The sequence below is a fragment of the Octopus sinensis genome, linkage group LG1, assembly GCF_006345805.1.
Source record: "Octopus sinensis linkage group LG1, ASM634580v1, whole genome shotgun sequence".
In the NCBI taxonomy this organism is placed as follows: Eukaryota; Metazoa; Mollusca; class Cephalopoda; order Octopoda; family Octopodidae; genus Octopus; species Octopus sinensis.
The window spans coordinates 192,611,352-192,628,851 of record NC_042997.1 but is presented as its reverse complement, the minus strand read 5'-3'; the positions used below and the strand labels follow the sequence as shown (position 1 = coordinate 192,628,851).

Genomic DNA, 17,500 nt, shown 5'->3' with positions numbered 1-17,500 from the left:
TGTATCATAAATTGTCACTTTTCAGTATTATCCATTCTATAATTACATGTATGTCCCTCCCTTACTCAAGACAGCAGAGTGTAATTTGAGGGAGATTTAGCAATAATTTCTGTCGACTACCACATATGCACAAGATGGCAACCAACCTCAATATCGTGGAATTGGCGGCGAGCTGGCAGAAACGTTAGCACGCCGGGCGAAATGCGTAGCCGTATTTCGTCTGCCGTTACGTTCTGAGTTCAAATTCCGCCGAGGTCGACTTTGCCTTTCATCCTTTCGGGGGGTCGATAAATTAAGTACCAGTTACGCACTGAGGTCGATACAATCGACTTAATCCGTTTGTCTGTCCTTGTTTGTCCTCTCTATATTTAGCCCCTTGTGGGTAGTAAAGAAATAAGTATTATCCATTCTTCATGTCTTATGACTGAAAATTCCCTGAAATTCCATCACAGCATGCACGGGTTCTGTCCGATTTACAGCGTAGTTGGCGACGAGAAGGCAGTTAGCCCCGAGCGACGCTTTTAAGGGCGCAGCTCTTTAGAGCTGGAATGCTTTTGATCATAACAACTACTGCTACTACATACGTCCTAAGATACCTACGTAGGGCAAGGTGGATTACTCAACGATATAAATCAACAGATGACCTTTCCGTTGATTGTCTGCTAACCCGTCGGCTCAACTAAGTTCTTTTTGGAAAGGTATGTTGGTGGATAGAACCGATAGACGTCGAAGAGTGCATATCTGAGCGGTGAGCTGGTCAAAATATTTAGTACGAGATCGGAGAGGTAAAATACAATAAAATAAATGTTCCTTCGCGAGCCATGCCAGGCTCATAAGGTGCGGTTTCCCGGTTTCAGTGGCGTAGAAATTCCCCACCTGGACAGGACGCCGGTCCGTCGCAGGATTACTCATTTTTGCCAACTGAGTGAACTGGAGCAACGTGAAAAGGAAGTGTTTCGCTCAAGGACACAACGCATCGCCCGATCCAGGAATCGAAACCACAACCTTACGATTATGAGTTCAACACCCTAACCACTAAGCCATGCGCCTCCACTCTTAATTAATCGCAGAGCAGCGTGAGATGCAGTGTTTTGCCCATGAACACAAGGTACCACGCTGTCTCGGAATCGAACCCACGATCTCGGGATCGTGAGTGCAACACTCTAACCACTAGGCCAATCGCTCTCAATATGCTAAAATACAATAATAAAAATGAAAAGGGAAAGAGAGATGAGTGCATGAACTAGCTTTAGATCAGGCTCGCAGGGTTAGATGAGGTCTGCTGTATAAGCCTGTATTGGATAGCAGCAAACTCAAGAGTTACTTCAAGTATCACATATTCTCGCTACGCCAGTGTAACCGATCCAGATTGCATCAACTTTTTTGTACTCCAATATTCAGTCACACTTACCACTCTTTACGTTGTATACATTAATGGCCTCCTTGTTGTCACGTCAACGCAAATAAATTGTTTGTTTCTAATTTAGGAACAAGGCCACGCTAGCAATTTAGAGGTAGGGAGATGGGCTTGGTCAATTAAATCGACCCTATCTATCTATCTATCTATCTATCTATCTATCTATCTATCTATCTATCTATCTATCTATCTATCTATCTATCTATCATCTATCTATCTATCTAACTAACTAACTATCTATCTATCTATCTATCTATCTATCTATCTATCTATCTATCTATCTATCTATCTATCTATCTATCTATCTATCTATGTCTGTCTGTCCAGCTAGCTAGCCAGCCAAATAAACGCGAAGGTCGCGAGTAGGCAGAATGTGTACTATGCCGGAGAAAATGATGAAGAGTATTTCTTTCGACTTCACACTCTGAGTTCTAATGCCGCCCGGCTTGACTAAGTGCTTCATTCTTTCGGAGTCGATAAAAGAAGTACCAACTGAACACTGGGCTTCATTGATTCGACTTGACCGCTCGCCTGAAATTGCTGGTTTTGTGGCAAAATTTGAAACCAACACACACACACACACACACACATACACACACACACATTGCAATTTTGCGTGACGTTTTGCGATCCTCAATCGCAGTTTTAGCAGACTTAATGTAAGAACGCATGTCAACGAGCCCGCCTTTCTGCTAGAAAGAGTAACCAAATTTTCCTTATAACCACACCCTACTCTCCTCTCAGAAGAGAAGACCACATTGGACAATGTAATCTTGGGTTCTCTGTGCCTACGATAAATACATGATGCTCACGGTTGGAATGCTTTGATTATACTTCCACTCTATCATTGGTAGTCTGAATTAAACCACCACAACAATAACAGCAACACCGGTAACAAGTGAATGTAAGAATGGTAAATGTAAAGCAGAATATATTTCTTTACTGCCCACAAGGGGCTAAACACAGAGGGGACAAACAAGGACAGACGAAGGGATTGAGTCGATTATATCGACCCCAGTGCGAAACTGGTACTTCATTTATCGACCCCGAAAGGATGAAAGGCAAAGTTGACCTCGGCGGAATTTGAACTCAGAACGTAACGACAGACGAAATACCACTAAGCATTTCACCCGGCGCGCTAACGTGTCTGCCAGCTCGCCGCCTTGCAAAGCAGAATAGTGAGTGTAATAAATGAAATAAGAGTTACTTCCCTTGAATATTGCGTTTATTGATGCCATAAAGATACAAAGAACTAAATCTGTCAATAAAAAAATTAACCGTGCTGACTGGGTTGGCAAATCTATTACATAGTTAATAGAATGTGTTTCGCTGTATGATTTTTCCGCTTGGATTAATCATATTACTAATCATCTCCTGAATTGATAATATCTGCATCACATTTTTAATTTATTTTTTAACTTCATTTATTTATTTATTTATTTATTTGTTGCTGTTGTTGTTATTATTATTGTTGTTGTTGTTGTTGCTGTTGCTGCTGCTGCTGTTGTTGTTGTTACTACTACTACTACTACTACTACTACCACCACCACCCCTACTACTACTACTACTACTACAACTACCACCACCACGACCACCACCACAACTACTACTACTACTACTACTACTACCACCACCACCACCACCACCACCACTACTACTACTACTACTACCACTACTACTACTGCTACTACTGCTGCTGCTGCTACTGCTGCTGCTGCTACTACTACTACTACTACTACTACTACTACTACTACTACTACTATAATCATTATTATTGAGTGAGAGAGCAGTGTATGCCATTATAGTGACACTAGAGTAAAATATACGTCTGATAAGGGTACCCCTGGCACATGCATCACAACCATATATGAGCAATATGGTGATTTCATATCAAGATAACCAGTGCATGACCTTGCAGGTGGAGGCCCAGTTAGAATTTTCTTCCCGTCAAGTAGCCCATCCCGCTCAAATGGTCCCTGAATAAGGGTTGTTGAACAAAAACACCTAAGTTTCCAAAAGTGAATTAACCAAACATCAAAGAATTCCTCTCAGCACGTGGCTATGCTGCCCCCCCCCCACTACTTCTGCTCGTGATCAGAGATGCACATATCGTCAGCCACAAAGGGACACGCTCAACTGGTTAAGGTCAAACAACTGACAAGCAAATCTGTGGCATTGAGCAGAATATTTGCTGTAGCTCATCTTTTATACCAAGACAAAACAATGTACATGATAACACTTCCAATCAGTTAAGATCAGGAGCCACGAGAGCCACTGCCTGGTATTGCATCAGGGCATTTATTATTATTATTATTATTATTATTATTATTATTATTATTATTATATTATTATTATTATTATTATTATTATTATTATTATTATTATTGTTATTGTTATTATTATTATTATTATATTATTATTACAACAACGACTTTGAAAGGATTAAAGCCAAAGTAAACTATGGCGACAATACAAATCAGGACGTGAAGACTTGGACAAAATGTTGCTAAGCATTTTGTCCGATGTTCTAAGGGTTCTGAAAGCCGCGATGTCGACTTTGCCTTTCATTCTTTCGGGGTCGATAAAATAAGTACCAGTTGAACTACTTTCCTTAATATTTCTGGCCTCGTACCAAAGTTTGAAACCATATTAAGGCAGAGATCAGGTAGAATCATTAATACGAAGACAAAATGCTTCGCGGTATTCCGTCTAGCTTTACGTTCAGAGTTCGAACTCCTCCCGGTTGAGCACTGGGGTCGATATAATCGACTTAGCTGCCTCGCCCAAAATTTCAGAGCCGAATCAAACTGTTGCAAATATTAACATAGGTAACCCTTACCAAATGTGCCACTTTCTTTCGTTTGTCCATTTACTCGTATGTATGTATATATGTATGTATGTATGTATGTATGTATGTATGTATGTATGTATGTATGTATGTATGTATGTATGTATGCATGTATGCATGTGTGTATGTGTGTGTGTGTGTATGTGTGTGTGTGTATGTATGTATGTATGTATATGTGTGTATGTGTATGTATGTATGTATGTGTGTATGTATGTATGTATGTGTGTATGCATACATGCATGCATGTATGTATGTATGTATGTATGTATGTATGTATGTGTGTGTGTGTGTGTGCATGCATGCATGCATGTATGTATGTATGTATGTATGTATGTATGTATGTATGTATGTATGGGGAACTTGTGAATGGAAAGAGACTTCGGTCGAAACCAAGGCTACGATTTAAGGACCGTGTCCAGTCCTCATTAAAGGCCTGTCATATGCAGGAGACTGACTGGGAGAGCAATGTCTGTCATTGCCACAGATAGAAGAGGCAGGTTTAGAAGAGTCGACACTTTTGAGAGAGCAGGTATTCTGCATGAGGAACTTAAGCGTGCTGCTCGAAAGCGCACTGCTGGTGTAGTGAATGGGGAAAGCTTGGTCTGCAATGTTTGCAGTCGTGTATGCTTATCAAGAGCAGGGCTCATTAGATACCAACGGAGCCGCAATGGCAAAATATAAGTTAGTCCTAGAGAGTACAATGTTCCTGAAGGTCACCAATGGTCTTCCTCGGTCACGAGTGGACATCCATCATGTATGTATGTATGTATGTATGTATGTATGTATGTATGTATGTATGTATGTATGTATGTATGTATGTATGTATATGTATACATACACGCATATACTTACATATACATGTATATATGTATATGCAAGTATATGCGTGTATGTATACATATACATACATACATACATACATACATACATATATATATATACAGTATATATATTATATATACATACATATATACTTACATATATACATTGGCTGTTATCCAATGGACAAAAAAGAATAATATGCTGCTGAACGACGACAAATTTGAGTTGATCCACTTCGGTAAAGAGGATACCCTGAAACTCCCATACTCCCTTCTTTCAGGTGAAACTCTTTTGGCATCCAGCATCATCAGAGACTTGGGAGTAATTGTGGACCAGATCATAATTGGGCCCCTCATATAAACAACAAAGTTGACATGGCCCGCGGAATGTGCTCCTGGATTCTCAGAACTTATTTCAATCTTTCTTTTAAATGTTTGAAAGTTGTTTCATTCATCCATTCCCCACCCCCGCCACCGTTTTCTTATCATATTTCCCTATTTTATAAGTTTCGACTCTTTGTTGAAAGATTCTTTGTGTGTGCGTGTGTATGTAAATATTAGGCAAATTAGGAGAAAACCACGCAGTAGTCAGTGTTTTCCCACAAAAATGTAATATTGATTTATTTTTATACATACTCAAATGTTGTAGGATTGAATCTAAACTAGATCAAATGGTCCTTAAACACTATTGGAAACTATTCTATCAATCTCCACTTCAAATTAATAAAAAATTAAAAGCAATCATTTGGGGATTTGAACACGAGGAAAAGAAAATGGTTACAATGATGTATTTAACTCGGTGTGATAATATTTTATCCCAAGTTAGAAGGCGGCGAGCTGGCAGAATCGTTAGCACGCCGGGCGAAATGCTTAGTGGTATTTCGTCTGCCGTTACGTTCGGAGTTCAAATTCCGCAGAGGTCGACTTTGCCTTTCATCCTTTCGGGGTTGATTAAATAAGTACCAGTTAGGCACTGGGGTCGATATAATCGACTTAATCCGTTTGTCTGTCCTTGTTTGACCACTCTATGTTTAGCCCCTTGTGGGCAATAAAGAAATAAGAAACGTTAGCACGCCAGGCGAAATGCTGAACGGTATTTCGTCTGTTTTTACGTTCCGAATTCAAATATCGAGGTCGACTTTGCCTTTCATCCTTTTGGGGGCCAATAAATTAAGTACCAGTTACATACTGGGTCGATCTAATCGACTGGCTCCTCCCACCAAATTTCGGGCCTTGTGCCTAGAGTAGAAAAGTATATTTTAGCCAACTCCTATCGAAGGAATCATTGATTTGATTTGATGCATTTTTTATTTGAAAATAATTCAATATTCCCAAAAGTTATTCAGGTTTTTAATTCACTTGTTCACTTCATAAAGTTTCCAGGTTATATATATATATATATATATACATATATATATGTGTGTGTGTGTGTGTGTGTGTGTGTGTACGTCCATTGTGCCACGATGTGATCTAAAACTATACTGACTCTCCGGGATGACAGAGGGGCATATCCACAGTGTTAGCTATTTAAGAAAAAGTTTTGCAAAAGCCTTACTTACCTTATGTCAAGTTGTTTACGCTACTAGTACCATATAACCCAGTACATACATACATACATACATACATACATACAAAATTACCCTATTATTGATGTTGAAAATCCAGTGAAGGAACCCTGGATCTAGGTTAGAAACCGGTTCTTTCTCTATTGGCAGGAAATCTTGAAATAAACTGAATAATGGCATACATACACACACACCTACATACATACATAATACATACATACATACATACATGCATGCATACATACATACATGCATGCATACATACATACATACATACATACATACATACATACATACATACATGCATGCATGCATACATGCATACATACATACATACATACATACATACATACATACATACATACATACATACATACATACATACATACATACACATGCTTAAAGGAGAATCTGGATAAACTGGGATTTTCAGAAAGAGAAATCGACCGGCTAATTCGTACATTACAAGTGCAATCTGTGAGTGGAACAGTCAAAATATACAAAACTTTTCTCAAGTTCCAAATGTGAATTTGTCTTTATTGACTACATCCCAAAGATGGAGCCTTGTATCTTTGTTGGAAACCGGCTCCCTCCTCAGTGGAAGATTTATAATAATTAAAAAGCAGAAGGAACATACATACAAGCCCCATTGTTTCCAGAAGTCCTCACAGATTGCTTTATTGACTAAATGCTTGTTGCTTCAAACCAACACGACGTGGTTGAGAACTGAACTCTCAAACCACACGTTCATGTCTATACTCTTGTAATTGTATACTTCTGTAAAACATATTATTTGCAAACTATTAGAATTTGTGATAAATACTCAAAATAGTAATATTTTCACGCATGCGCATGAAGGATGGCGTCATCGTGAACCCAAAGGATTTTGTTCACGTGGAATTAGTTTGGGCGGGAAAAAAATAAAGTTGGATACTTTTTAAACGCACCTCTGTGTTTGTTATTTTGGACTAGTTGAATTTATTCCACTTTACACATAAATAGCACTGTTTTTTGTGTTTTCTTTTATAAATCGCTTTGATCAATATGCTAGGGTCACTTATTTTCACCGAATGCCAAATTTTCGAGAGACTGGGCTGATTATTTACCTGTAATCGACTATAATCTACCCACGACTATATTATCTAATATGAGGTTTGAAGGAAATCTGGCTGTTGTTTTTAGCGCTTTAAAAAAAATCTCTTACTTTATTTTCTGTTGTTTTCTTTCGAATGGGTTTGGCAAGAATGGATGTGGCATGACAAAAGGCAAAACTATACCATCCCAGTATGCACACAATCCCAGTATACACCCTCCCCCACACACACGTACTCTCTCTCTCTCTCTCTCTCTCTCTCACTCACTCAAGCATACGCAAACACAGATACAAACACATGCATGCACACAAATACACACACACATCCGCACACTCACACACACACAACACGCGAACACACGCAGACACGCACTCACTTACATAGACACTCACACACACAAATACACATAAACACACACACGTACACACACGCGCACACACAAACACACACAAACACTAATACATACACAGCCAAACATTCACAAACAGACACTCGCACTCATATACACGCACACTTACACACGCAAACACACACGCACACTTACACACACACACACATACACACACTAACACATACACAACCAAACATTCACAGACACACGCACTCAGATACACCCACACTTACACACACACACGCACACACACCTACACACACACACACCCATCCACACACACACACACTAACACATACACAACCAAACATTCACAGACACACGCACTCAGATACACGCACACTTACACACACCACACACGCACACACACTAACACATACACAACCAAACATTCACAGACACACGCACTCAGATACACGCACACTTACACACACACACACAAACACACACACTCACATAAACACATGCATACAAACACATACAAACGCACGACCTTCAGCGGTTTTCAATAGATTCACAATGAAAAGTAACCTTCAATGAAATGCATCGTTCAATTAAGCTTATTTAATTTCCAATCCCGCCATTGACCGCTGTGTTCGTCTGTAAAGCTGTTCGTGTTAGCGAATTCACTAAGAGTGTCGTGTAGAGATACAAAGACAAGAGAACAGGAGAGAGAGAGAGAGAGAGAGAGAGAGAGAGAGGGAGAGGGAGAGAGATAGAGAACAGACCTTGTTTCTGTGTTGTTGGCAATTTATCGGTTTATTGATAAGGCTTCGGCTATTGCACGCGTTTTAATATGACGCACTAAGAATCACAGATACACATGTATGTATGTATGTATATATATATGTATGTATGTATGTATGTATGTATGTATGTATGTATGTATGTATGTATGAATGTATGTATGTATGTATGTATGTATGTATGTACGTATTTATGTATGTATGTACGTATGTACGTATTTATGTATGTATGTATGTACAATTGGTTATATGCGTGTGTATATATATAAATATACATTTACACACGCAGACACACACACACGTGCACGCAAACATACACACACATATATATCATCCGAAGTGCACAGTATTATATGTCAATTGCGGCCGATCTTACCAAGCGGTTTCGCGTTAGGGCTTCAATGGAGTGTTAGCTAACAAACCGATTATGTAACCCTGCACCCATCAGAGGTTGCCATATCGCTCATCAGGAGTAGCTGATATGACTACCTAGATAAGCGTAGGGTTACATAATCGGACTGTTACCTGACATTCCGTTGAATCCCTTGCAAGAAACCGAGTGGTAAGATCGGCCGCAATAGATATATACTACTGTACACTTCGGGTAATATACACACTCAGTTGACAGATATACGAGTGCCTTTTTTACTGGCTTATGGACTCGTTGACAACTTATATATATATGTATATAACATCTATATTCCTCCCTGTGCCTGTCAAATCTTATGTCCCTGCCGTAAGGCTTTACTTCCACACACGCCAGCTTAATTTAATTCGTTCTTAGCCGAAAGACACCCGTTGTTAATGTCCTGTTATTTGTATTTGTGTACCATTTCTCCGTTTTTTTTCCGTCCTTGTTTTCGTATACATTCGCTGCTTTCTTCCAAGGAATTTAGTGCTCTTAGCTTAGATTTTGCTTGGGGCTGGCCAGATTGGAGCAATCTCGAGTATAACCAGCCGAAATTGCAAAGATAATCTGGAACTCGACTGAGGAAAGAAAACTCCAAATGATCCGTCCTTGTTTTCTTCGTATCGTCTGTCTGGATGTTTTGTTGTCCCTTTTTTGTATCACCTAACTGTCTGAATGTTTTGCGTTCTTGTAAAGTAACTTTTCCAATGACAGCTCATCAAAATGCGATGGACATTTGCTTTTGAAATTCCTATCACACGACTCGCTGGCATTACATTACTTTATTTACTAATATAAACTTTAAAAAGAAAAAAAAAGGAGAAAGTGGTCAAGGGAAAAAGCAGCGGAATACGGAGTGGGGAGAGGCAATGGACCACATACATTAATCGAACCCTTTCTTGCTTTGTAGAGGTCCTCAATGTCCGCGTTCTTCTTAAACGTTTCTTATGGACATTCTGATCAGTTACATCCGCTCCAAAGTAATCCCTGATTCGAATGATGCAAGTGAAGTTGGTGGATCTGTTTGGATACATCTCCTAAACAGCCTCTGTGCTTGGACTGCATTTTCAAACTTCCAGTAAGCCTTTAAATTTCCTTTATTCAAAGCTTAGTCTAACTCCCTACTTTATTTTTAATGGGTCAAATCTAGCAACGAACAAGAATTAAGTGGGTTATCAGTTATTAAAGTGTGCATACGTATTTTGGGACAACCTACGCGCGCACACGCGTGTGTGTGCATATACATACGTACACAGGCATGCAGGAAGTAAATAGACACCTTTAATTTTCAAAATCTTTTATTTAATACGCAAAGCGAATAATTGAAATGTAATCGACAGATAGGACTACATACTTTAGTATTTACTTGACATTCCCTTTGCAGTTTTTAATTTAGAAACTCTTTTTGGCATTGAACTGATGAGCTTTGTGATTGTCTCTTGTGGAATTTCTGTCCACTTTTCACGCAACAATCGAAACAATTCATCTTTAGATTTAGGTTTCTGTCGAGTTTTTCGTATAGCTCTATCTAGTATGTTCCAAAGATTTTCAATTGGGTTCATGTCAGGAGATTGGCTTGGCCAAGGAAGCTTTTTGATCCCATTTTCAGTCAACCATTGTTGATTCCTTTTCGCTGTGTGGCATAGAGCCCCATCTTCCATGAATAAACGCTCATTTTTCGTTATACTATCGTGTAAATACATCGGAAGTAGTCCTTGCTTAAGTATTTCGATGTATTTTTCAGAGTTTATAGTTCCAACACATTCGATCAGCTCAGAACGACCATTGCTGGTGACAGCTTCCCATACTACTACAGAGATACCGCCATGTTTCACAGTTGGTTGAGGTCGTTTCAACTCAAATTCTTGATTGGGAAGCTTCCAGACCCAAACACATCCACTGTCTGAAAATATTGCAAATCTGGATTCACCTGACAAAAGTCACTCTATCTCAAAATGAACTGAATTTTTCTGACGTCTCCTTAGCCCATTTCTTTCTTTTCATGATATTAATTGGTTGAAGGAGAGATTTTCTTCTAGCTGCTCGTCCATAAGCCAAGCTTATGCAGATATATATGTAACACACGTTCTTGGATTAACTTCTAGCTGTTTTGCAATGTCAGAAGCCTTCGAACGGGGTTCGTTTTCCACAATTCTCATCAAACAGCGAAGCTTCCTTTCCGACAGGCCAGGTCGGCCGGAACGAGAATCTGTTGATTCTTTTCCTTGGCTTTTAAATTGCACTATAATTTTATTAACAGTAGCCAGAGGAATTTGAAGATTTTCGGCAATTTTTCGCTGGCTAAGATCAACCTCAGATTGCCCAACAATACGACCTCTTTGAAAATCTGACAGTTCTGCTGAATTTTTTGTGCGTGGCATGGTTACTCTTCGCAAATGTTTAATATATTGGCACCTGAAATGAAAAAGAATAATTACATTGTAAATTCTACACCGCTGAAAACATTAAAACGCTTAGATCAGAAATTTTGAGAATTAAAGGTGTCTATTTACTTCCTGCATGTCTGTGTACATATAAATCATTTAATCTGCAGAAGTTACAAAGTGTGAGACTCACCCAAAGTTTAACTAGTATCAATTTACGAAACTCTTGGCGCTTGAGTTACTTTGTAACTTCTATAAATTAAATAAAAAATACACATACTCATGTTTTGAGTTGTATTTCTTTGTTTGTATTACGCAATCTGTGTGCAAAAACTGAATTGATTTGCCTTTTCTGATAATTTTCCCACTTTAATAATTAGATGTTTAAAAATCATTGGGTATTTACAAATAACATCTAATAACTTATAAGCATTTAAATATTTAAATGGAAAAATGACCAGAAAAACCATTTCTATTCATTTTACCAAATACTGTACCAAGGAGTTTATATTTAAAATTCTTCTGCATCACTATATATCTCTCTCTCTCTCTCGCTCTCCCTCTCAATACACACACACACACTCTCTCTCTCTCTCACACACACACACACACACCACACACACACACACACACACAATTTTAAGCATTAATGAATTTAATCTGGAAGAGCGCGGTAATTTAGAGCTAAAACTCATTATTTTTCAGCTAAATATCGATTCAATGGCTGGCTTTCATCAAAGACGTATTTCACATTAATTTGGCTATATAAAAAAATATGATATGACTGAATTTTTATTATACTTTATCAATTTCATTAAGTATTTTCATTAATTAAAAAAAAATATTTCTTATTAAAAATATCGAAGGGATTATTGTTTTTAAATCAATAAATTTTCGTGCCTGTGTGGTAAGATGCTTGCTTCCCAACCACATGATTCCGGGTTCAGTCTCACTGCCGCCTTGGGCAAGTATTTTCTACTATAGCCTCAGGCCGACCATAACTTTGTGAGTGTAATTGGGAGATGGAAACTTAAAGAAGCCCGTCGCATATATATATATATATATATATATATATATATATATATAAGATACAGAAATAATTTATTCCCGAACGGAGGATAATGCTATCCATATAGGATAAACTATCCATATATTGCAGAAAAACATATCAGCGGCCAGTCATGAGACGCGAACTCACATCCCTGTGATTACGTGTCAAGTGCTTTACTTTGAAGCTAAACTGCCAGTGACGAATTGTTCTGCAATTTGGGGATTATATATATAAGAATTTTTTGCGTAAAACCAAGGCTATGTATATATATATATATATATATATATATATTATATATATATATATATATATGCAAGGTAGGGCTGTGAATAATGACTTAGTCAGTTAGTAGTACTAGGAACCAGCTGAATGTGAATAAGGACGCCAGTGGACCATCTGTAGTACTCCCTCAAACCCACACAAACCCGTATACTTTGATTACATAACCTCAAACGATACTAACCATAACCTGCGGGTTAATATACTTAATATAGCTAATGACAATAATAACCAAAAAGTGTACACATAACCTCTAACAACAACTCTGTAGACATTAACAGTATCCCTTGTGATGATTCTATGAGTGAAAGTAATATAAAAAGCAAAAACTAAGGCGGCGAGCTGGCAAAAATGTTAGCACGCTAGACGAAATGCTTAGCGATAGTTCGTCTGTCTTTACGTTCTGAGTTCAAATTCCACCGTGGTCAACTTTGCCTTTCATCCTTTCGGGGTCGATAACTTAAGTACCAGTTGCGCACTGGGGTCGATCTAATCAACTGGCCTCCTCCCCCCAAATTTCGGGCCTTGTGTCTAGAGTAGAAAAGAATATAAAAGCAAAAACTAGTAGTAACGATAATAAATGTAATTGTAAACATAAAAACCATTGTCCACTATTAGGTCAATGTTTAGCAAAGAATGTATTGATAGCTGAATGGTTTTGACGGATACTAATAATTTTATTTAAATTGGGCTCTCAGTAGATATAAAAAAACGATTGCGTAACCAATAGCACGTCATTATCTACGAAGATCTGGGAACTCAAAGATAACAATATTAAATTCAACATAAATTGGAATATAATGTGTAGGGCTCAACCATATACCAATATGGGCGCGGATTTTGTTGTATAGAGCTGTACAAAATATTTAAATATAGAAATAAGGACGACTTAATAATAAATTGGACCTTAGGGTTTCGTGTGTTCATAGAATCACCCGTACTTCTAAATACTTTGGAACAATGCTTCTAAAGCATCTAATCTACTTATCCCCTATTGTCCCTACTATCATGGCATCCTTACCTTCTATTCTCTCTAGTTTAGCCTGTTTAATAGTATTACCACGGTTATCAAACGGTAGGATCTCTTGATCCACTGGCCCCTATGAACCTTCGGTTTGGCTAATTATACTCTAATTCGTTTAATCATACCTTTGCAATGTTTGTGTAATCTAGGCAATTACAATTTGAACCAGCCAACCGACCAATATAAATTTAGTTTATCTTCTCTTTGCCTTTATATACTACGAATCATTAAAATCTGTCCCGAAATATTACATCTTTATCATTACTGTAATATGATTTACTTTGCTTATTACTCCTGATAAGATTTAAGTTTACATTTATAATCAATTGTCCTTGAATATTCTTTTCTTTTTTTTTTTTGTTTACATATAGTCCTCTCTCGGTATCTGACTATTTATAATCTATAATAAGAAATTCTTTGTTTTTTAGTGTCTTAATCTATAAGAAATTATTTATTCTTCGTTTTTTTAGTATCATATTTGTAGCTTTCTAAATATACCTGTCTTTACCTAAGCGAGAAAACAACTAAATACTAGCCATTAATAGCTGCTGGATGACCGTTCGAGATCAAAGAGGACCACGTTTATCTCCTCTTTACTTTTTGTATTCTATGAAACTTTATAACGTATCCTGAAATAATACATCTCTAATATTACCGAAATACGATTTACTTTGTTTTGTTAGCTTTATTTAGATTTGGGTATATATTTATAATCAAAAAGTTTATATATTTTTATACATATAGTTTCTCTCTCGGTATCTGACTTTATAATCTATTGGGTTGTCCGGCAAGTTCGTGCCGATTTATGGTAGCTTACCTTTCGACTTATTTTAGAACATGGTTGAGTCCATAAAATAGGATTTTACTACACCTCCATTTAGAGCACAGTTTAAGCTATCTTTTCGTGGAAGAAGGTTTATGTTCCTATAACCTGTGTTAATTCTGTAACCCTTTAAAATGGAAGATAAGAAAGTTCATTTTCGGCACTTGATGCTTTGGGCTCCAGACAAAAATTGCTGCAGCTCGGCTGGGATGTATTACCCCCACCCTCCATATTCACCAGATATTGCTCCTTTGAATTTCCACTTATTCACGTCTCTGCAGAATAGTCTTAATAGTAAAAATTTCAATTCCATGGATGACGTAAAAAGATACCTTGATGAATTCTTTGCCATGAAACCACCTCAATTCTGGGAAGAGGGTATTTTCAAGTTAAAGAAAAGATGGAGATGCATTGTGCAACAAAATGGTTCATATTTGGTTGATTAAAAATGTAATGGCAAGTATTTATTGACCTTTTTCTTCCCTTTAAAAATCGGCATGAACTTTCCGGACAACCCAATATAATAAGACAATAATTCTTCCCTTTTTTTGCATTTAATTCACCCAGTACTTTATCAAATATATTCTACGATATATTTTTGTATGATAACTGTTTATTATTTATTGTTATTATTATTATTAACATACTGCAGCTATACCCTCCCTTACTTGCAGCGTATGATCTTTATATTGTTTTTAATTACTTTTTAATTACCTTTCTAATTAATATATAATATTTATTATCGTTGTATCATAATTTTGCTATTTTATGTGAGGCTTCTTCATTTCCATTTATTAATTTCCAAATTACTTGTTAGAACCCCCTACCCATTTCATCATTAAAACACCACTTTCTCTGATTTTTTTTATCCTTCTAAATTTCTCTCTCTTACTATAAAATCTTTCTCTCATAATGTTACCGCAGAATCCTTAGAGTGTCGTGGACGGAGAAAAAGACGAACAACTGGGTACCAGAAAAGGTTGGTTGCGAGATGACGCTTCGGCGAAACATCATGAAGCGGAAGCTACGATTCTTTGGCCACGTCATGCACCGGGATGGACTTGAGCGAATGATCATAACTGACAAGGTGAACGGCCGATGTAAAAGAGGCAGGCCACCCACTTCTTAGCTGAAAGACATTGCAGCCACAGGATTGTCTTTATTCTCAGCTGTCCATAGGGTAGGGGACAGGAGAAGGTGGCAGACATCGTGATGACCATAACATCGCATAGTGCGACACCTGACTAGGATGATGATGATGATGTTAATGAATACGCTATTAAGGACTGACTTTCTCCTTGACCCTTATTTTTCCCTTTTTCTCTCTCTTCCTTCTCTTTGTTCTATCTTCCCCATTTTCGTCCCTTTTCCTTGTCTACTACTAACAAGATAAAGCCTGGTATTTTGGTTCCATCACAAATGCCATTAACAATAAAGTAGGTTGATATACACATAGGTCATTGATTCTTACCATTTTCGCCTTTAACACTGAACTTCTAGTTGAATTGTATCTTAGATAAATGGAGCCACCTCTTTCTTTATTGTCAAGAATGCACACTGGGAGGACCCTTACTCTTCCCCTCACTCACAAGTCAACTAACCCCTATTCTCTCTTTACTCTTTTACTTGTTTCAGTCATTTGACTGTGGCCATGCTGGAGCACCACCTTTAGTCGAGGAAATCAACCCCAGGACTTATTCTTTGTAAGCCTAGTACTTATTCTATCGGTCTCTTTTGCCGAACCGCTAAGTTACGGGGACATAAACACACCAGCATCGGTTGTCAAGCGGTGTTGGGTGGACAAACACAGAAACACAAGCACACACACATATATATGTACATATACACGACGGGCTTCTTTCAGTTTCCGTCTACCAAATCCACTTACAAGGCTTTGGTCGACCCGAGGCTATAGTAGAAGACACTTGCCCAAGGTGCCACGCAGTGAGACTGAACCCGGAACCATGTGGTTCATAAGCAAGCTACTTACCACACAGCCACTCCTACGCCTATTAAGGTTATAATTTCTCAAATATACCCCTCCCTTACCATAAATCCTCGAATATAATCCCCAAAATTTAAAGGTCAAAATCCCTAGTGCATACTATATACAAGGTTAAAAATTAAAAAAAAATATTTTCTAAGCAATGTCCGAGTCTCTATTTGCTGTCCGGCAATGTTTATTCAGACACATTTTGTGATGTCGGGCGCGAAAATACCTTCAGCTAAGCCTGAAAGTAATGAAGTCATAAAAGAATCATCCATAACTTGCAGTAAGCAACATTTATTAAAATAAAAGTATTCACAACACAGAATAACATGTAACAAAAACAATTTGCAAACATATTTACATTCCCATATAACAGTTAAGAACATCACCATTATTGCGCGGAAGTGTTTGTTCGACTAAGTGCTGCTGGCTTAATTACGCACGACTCAAGTTAGAGAAGGGGTGTGTATTATACACAAGGTTTAGGTTTTTCAGAGGTACAGTCCCCTAAAAATCCCCTGCGTATTATACTCAAGGGCGGACTATACTCGAAGATTTACGGTATGTGTTGTAGTGTTGTTCCTCTCTCACTAAACCACTTGAATATACATTGTTTTGGCTAAGCTCACTCTGTGGCAAGGGCCAGTCGTAAAATCAC

At 37.8% G+C, this 17,500-nt stretch overlaps 1 protein-coding gene across 3 annotated transcripts in view; it reads left to right on the top strand.

Annotated features, from left to right (window-relative positions):
• Nucleotides 1-17,500, top strand: part of LOC118766471 — a 40,689-nt gene that overhangs the window by 9,543 nt on the left and 13,646 nt on the right. Inside the window, exon 2 of one of the 3 annotated variants that reach the window (XR_005002414.1) lies at nt 15,777-15,884. The exons of the other annotated variants lie outside the window; for them this stretch is intronic. The gene's annotated coding sequence lies outside the window, so the exon portion shown is untranslated. Of the gene's footprint in view, nt 1-15,776; nt 15,885-17,500 lie in introns of those variants that run through there. 3 annotated transcript variants of the gene reach the window in all.